Source organism: Dermacentor andersoni, chromosome 6 (genome assembly GCF_023375885.2).
Source record: "Dermacentor andersoni chromosome 6, qqDerAnde1_hic_scaffold, whole genome shotgun sequence".
In the NCBI taxonomy this organism is placed as follows: Eukaryota; Metazoa; Arthropoda; class Arachnida; order Ixodida; family Ixodidae; genus Dermacentor; species Dermacentor andersoni.
Genome location: NC_092819.1, coordinates 175,870,175 through 175,876,449, shown reverse-complemented (window position 1 = coordinate 175,876,449; position 6,275 = coordinate 175,870,175). Strand labels below are relative to the sequence as shown.

Below are 6,275 nucleotides of genomic sequence, written 5' to 3'. Positions count from 1 at the left end.
CGGCGGTGTAGCCATCATAGCTGACAAATCCATAGCCTGTCAATACTTACAGCTACAAACACCCCTTGAGGCACTGGCTGTTCGAGCTGTACTTTTAAATAAACTGATAACCATCTGCTCTTTATATATACTGCCGCATTTTCAGCTTCACAAACAAGAATTCCAAACATTAATAGATCAGTTACCTGAACCATATCTTGTGCTTGGAGATTTAAATGCACACAGCAACCTATGGGGTGACCTGTGCTGCGATACGAGAGGTCGCTTGATTGAACAGTTCCTTTTTTCTTCAGGTGCATGTCTTTTGAATGGGAAGGAGCCCACATATTATAATCTGGCAAACAAAACATACTCCTCAATAGATCTTAGCATTGCATCTCCTATTCTTCTACCTTACTTTAAATGGAAAGTTATTAAAAACCCTTACGGGAGTGACCATTTCCCTGTAGCTCTGTGCACACCAATGTCTAATGAATGTCCCCCACAATTACCTCGCTGGAAAACTGACCCAGCTGACTGGGAAAAGTTCAAAAAACTTGCTTCTTTATCCTGGGACGACATGAGTGCTTTAAGCATAGATGCTGCGGTTAAATATTTTACGGTTTTTCTCCTTGACACCTCCTCCAAATATATTGCTGTAACAAGTGGATTGTCCACAAAACGCCGTCTTCCGTGGTGGAATGATGAGTGTCGAATAGCGCGTAAGAAGCAGAACAAGGCATGGGGTTTACTTCGGGATTCTCCGACGGCAGAAAATCTAGTCAATGTCAAGCAGGTCAAATCCCAGGGTCGAAGAACGCGGCGAAAAGCTAGAAGAGAGAGTTGGAGAAAGTATATATCAGGCATTAACTCTTACACTGACGAAACAAAGGTTTGGAATAGAGTGAATAGAATAAAGGGTCGACAGTCTTACTCTCTGCCTTTAGTGAATACTCAAGGCGACAGCATGGAAGATCAGGTGAACTTTCTTGGCGCACATTTCGAACAGATATCCAGCTCCTCGCACTACTCTGAAACATTCCAAAGGTACAAAAGGCAAATAGAAGGACAACCATTAGAACGGAAAAGCACAAAATATGAGGCATACAATAGACCTTTTTGCATGGCAGAGCTTCAGGCAGCCCTAAACAGCTGCAACAAATCTGCCCCCGGATCTGACCGCATCCTATATGAAATGCTTAATCACCTGCCGCCTGAAACACAAAAAACCTTTCTTTGTCTCTACAATTCTATATGGTCGTCCGGCCACATTCTTTCTGCTTGAAAAGAGGCCATGATAATTCTCATTTTGAAACAGGGTAAGGACCCTTCTTTGGCAAATAATTATAGGCCTATAGCATTGACGAGGTGCTTATGCATAGTTTTTGAGAAGATGGTAAGCAGTCGCCTGGTTCACTATCTAGAAATAAACAAGAAATTAGACCCATATCAATGTGGTTTCAGAAAAGGCAGATCGACGACAGTTCAACTTATGCGCATGGAAATGTACATCAGGGATGCCTTTGTCCACAAGCAGCTTGTATTATCAGTGTTTCTTGACATAGAGAAGGCGTATGATACTATGTGGCGCTTCGGGATCCTTGGGGATCTTTCTGCATTGGGCATTCACGGCAACCTGCTGAAAATAGTTGAAAGCTATCTCTCTGGCAGGACATTTCGTGTTAGAGTTGGCAATGTGCAGTCCCGACCATTCATACAGGAGACAGGTGTACCGCAGGGTGGAGTACTGAGCTGTACGCTATATATTGTTAAAATGAACTCCCTCCACACCGTATTACCTCGAACACTCTTCTACTCCGTCCATGTAGACAATGTACAGATAGGGTTCAGGTGATGCAATCTTAGCATTTGCGAGAGGCAGCTACAGCTCGGCTTGAATAGACTCTCAGTGGGCGGACGAGAACGGTTTTAAATTGAACCCCCAAAAAAGCACATGCGTCCTGTTTTCAAACGAGAGGTGTACTACCACAACGAGATAATAACCTTAATGGAGAAAGACTAACTGTTGACCTCGAACACAAATTTTTAGGTGTTATCCTGGACACAAAACTTAACTTCATTCTCCACTTAAAATATCTTAAAGAAAAGTGCCTCAAGACCATGAACCTCCTCAAGCTGCTCTCTCGAACAACCTGGGGCAGTGACAGGAAGTGTCTGCTTAGTCTGTATAAGAGTCTCGTACAATCACGCCTTGACTACGGAGCTGTGGTGTACCACTCCGCAACTGAGAGTGCGCTAAAGATTCTCGACCCGGTCCACAACCTCGGTATACGACTGGCAACAGGCGCCTTTAGAACTAGCCCTATTGCAAGTCTGTACGTCGAGGCCGACGAATGGTCCTTACATCAACGCAGAACGCATCAACGCAGTTTTTCATACTACACTAAGGTCAAATCAGACACCGAGCATCCATGTCATTCCATCGTTAGCGACCTGTCCACTGCCAGACTTAACAGTAACCACCCACGTATTAGAACTCCTTTGAGCCTACCCTTGGAAGCAGTGGCAGAAGAAACAGACATCCATCTTCCAGAAAATATCCTAATGCCTCCCACTCGCCTTCCACCACCTTGGGAATGGCAGACCATGGAGTGCGATATCTCTTTTGTCGAAATAACAAAACATGCACCTGAGGCACACATACGGTCACACTTCTTCAAACTGCAAGCGAAGTACTGCTGTGCCGAGTTTTATACAGATGCTTCCAAATCATCTGCTGGTGTCACGTATGCAGCTCTTGGGCCATTTCTTTCCACCTCCGGTACTCTAAATCCTAACACAAGTATTTTTACGGCTGAAGCATACGCAATACTCTCAGCTGTAAAGTACGTCAGACAAACAAATTTGAATAAGGCCATCATCTTCACAGATTCATTAAGTGTAGCAAGGGCCTTAATGAGTTTTCGAAAACATAAGAACCCTGTTTTTAATAAACTATACACACAACTATGCTTAGCCTTAATATAGTACAACTAAAACATCGTCCTATGTTGGGTACCTGGCCATACGGGCATAAAAGGTAATGTAGCTGCTCACGAAAATGCAACGTCAGTCGCCTTTAATGAAACGGATGTGAATAAACCCATACCAGCCACAGAACTTAAGCCCTTCTTACGCCACAAACTGAGGAAGTACTGGCAGGACCAATGGGATAATGCAGTAGAGAATAAGCTACACGTTATCAAACCAAAATTAGGGAACTGGATATCTGAAAGAACAGCAAGGCATAAGGAAGTGCTTCTTTGTAGATTAAGAATAGGACCTACTTACGCCACTCACTCCTACCTTTTGGCGGGAAGCGAACCTCCGACATGTACCAAATGTGGCAAGAGGCTTACAGTTATTCATGTTCTTTATCCAATGCACTGAAATAGAGGCAGAAAGAAAAAAGTATGTTACCTCTGCTTATCTCCAACACATACTGTTACACCCAGCATTTTTTCTGAGCAATGAACCCCTTTTTACTTTTCAATCAGTATTAAACTTTCTTACTGAAACTGACACCTTAAATGTGATTTGGCCAGGCTACTTGTAGCACGGCCTCCACTTGGAGGTCGTAGCTGCAACGAAACCATTTTCTAGAGCACAAGTCTCCCAGCCCTTGCTTTCAAGGCCTTGCTGAGGCACTAGTGCTAGAGACACTACATATTTTACTGGTCATCCCTCATCTCGTGAAACATCTATTGTCATCGCAGACACGAGCAATCACTGTAATTTTTAATATGTATATACTTGTATTTTACCTCTTTAGAGCGAATAAACTTCAGGCCCTTTTACAGCCACATTGCACCACATATATATCTTGCACTTTTTAGCGAATGTTTTTAGGCCTCTATACAGCCATGTTTCTATACTCCGCGCAATTAAGTCATATATCATTGACAAGCACGAATCATCGGCTTGGCGCTCTTTGGTCACATCTGGCCCTTGCGCCAATAAACGCTACAAATCAATCAATGTATGCTATCGAGGTATATTCAAACTGCACAGAACTGAAAATTTCATTCACAAGAACAGTTCCCAGCATGCCAAAGAAAAAAAATTTGAAGCCACAGCTGTCCTGGTGCTGCTACTGCTTGCTGCAGTATTTTTCTACCTCACAGTCGAACTCGGTGCAGACTAAAAAAAATTGTCAAATCTTTTCTGCTCATTTGGTAGGCTTAAGTGTAAATGACCTCTATGCTTTTTTATGCTGTCCACATTAGAAAAAGAATAGTTTAAAATTCCAAACATGGCCAAATAAGGAAAGCTTTGTAATTTTGATGTGCCTTTGTGTGTTTTCTCTACTTCACACACAAACTTGAAAAGAGTGTCAAATGTATAATGTTGCCTTTGCAACATTCCTGCAAGATTGTGTTCCTTCAGAAAACAAGACACGAAAAAATAAAAATTTAAATAAACAAGTTTCTCCCAAAATGCTAATTTTCGAAAATTAAGGTGATGAAAAAAAATTTGGATGAAAGTCCACTTATGTCGGGCAAGACATAGGTACGATATTATTTCCTCATTTGCTTTATTCACAAAATGTAATGGGCCAGAGTGGCCGATGTTGAGCGTACTGGCCTCAGTGCCTTTGCTGGTTGTCTCAGTTTGCACTGTATGTAAATCTACAGTTCTCATTCCTTTGCTGCAAAAAAACTTCGCTCTGGTAGCTTGTTTTCAACAAAAATGTATTCACAGATTTTATTTGTGTCGCTTGTGTGCTGCTGCCTTCAGAAGTGCTAATGCATACTCAATTTGCAGCCTGCAACTCTAGCATACCATATTTACATGAATATAACGCAAGTTTTTTTCCTAAGTTTCAGGCCTCAGATTGTGTCTCGCATTATATTCAGGTTCATGACACGATTATAATGCTTTTTTTCTTGTTTGTTTGTTTTTTCTATCGCTGTCTTCACAGATAGAAATTTATTCATTCATTATAGATTACAGGTTATACAAAAGAATAATATACAGAAGGAGGTCTCATAGTGAAAGACTGTATTGGGACCTCTTGAATACTACATGGACATTTCAAAATCAACAAGGATGAATATGTGCAGCTTCCAGGTAAACGAAGCAGTCGTGTTAATCATCAATATGTTTTACGCCCATACTTTGCTCACAGTGATGTGTTCCGCTTTTCGTTTTTCCCTGCCGTGATTGAACTCTGGAACGCGATACCAAGCTTTGTGGCAGATGCCAGTGATGTTTGTGAATTTGAAAAATTGTTAAACATGTATTTTTGTGATTCCGCTGCCGCTTGATGCACCTGTATATATGGTCTGCCTATATTTAAACCCTCCCTGTAAGAACCCTCAGCAGAGGGTTGACAGTATGAAGAAATAAAATAAATAAATATTTATTTCCGAGTATTTTGTGCCGATTATTTACGTGTTCACAAGAAGATTGCTAAGGAAAAAAATGTTAGTTGCATAAACGTTTTGGTGGTTGCCTCCCTGCGGAAGCTGCTGCCAGAGGCTGAGGATATTCACGACACCAATGAGATCTGCCAGCACTACTTTACGTGTCTCAAGGAAATCCTATCTTCATCTTGTGACATCTGCGATAAAGCAAACGAGACATTCCTTCAGGAAGAAGAAGCAATTGACGACTTGAACCGGTGCGTCCACCTTTTCTGTGATGTTTCATGATTGAAGCCACCATCTGCCATTCACGAATGCAGCAGATGATTTTACGGAAAGAGTAAACGGACCAAGATTGAAAGCATCGTGGTGACGAAGATATGCTCAACTTTAAGCACTGCATACGGAAGCGTCAGTACACCTGAACCGTCCGTGACAGAATGTTGTGCATGCACTGGCTGATTAAATAGTTTGAAGCAAGCATATGAGGCTTCAAGGTCCTGTCGAGAGCCTCTTCGTCTCTTAACTATCGTGCCACCAGAAGTTGGAAACAAACGTTTTCAACAGGCAATCCCAGCTGTTACAACGTAGATGCTCAGAAAGGCCCGTAATTGGTGTGAGAAGCATGGATGAGCTTTTGAGCGGTACACAAGGTCAACGTTAAGCCCATCGGATGTACAAGCTGCGCTCGACTACTTCACCAAGGATGAACTTGGGTGCTCTCGACAGAGCTCGAACAAGGACGTGTCAGTCGTCACGAACGGCCAGAGATAGTACGTCTCAAAGTGGTTTATGACATGTTCTATCCGTGAAACATTCCAGATGTTAAAAGCAGCTCACCCCGAAAGTGTCATCGCTCTGTCAAAGTTTTACAGCCTGCATCCAAAATGGGTGCTGCTCACAAGAAGTTTGCATTTGCGTTTTCTTTCA

The 6,275-nt window shown here is 42.3% G+C and overlaps 1 protein-coding gene across 1 annotated transcript in view; it reads left to right on the top strand.

Moving 5' to 3' along the window:
• Positions 1-6,275, top strand: part of xmas (RRM_XMAS2 and SAC3_GANP domain-containing protein xmas) — a 388,469-nt gene that overhangs the window by 368,089 nt on the left and 14,105 nt on the right. The window lies entirely within an intron of this gene.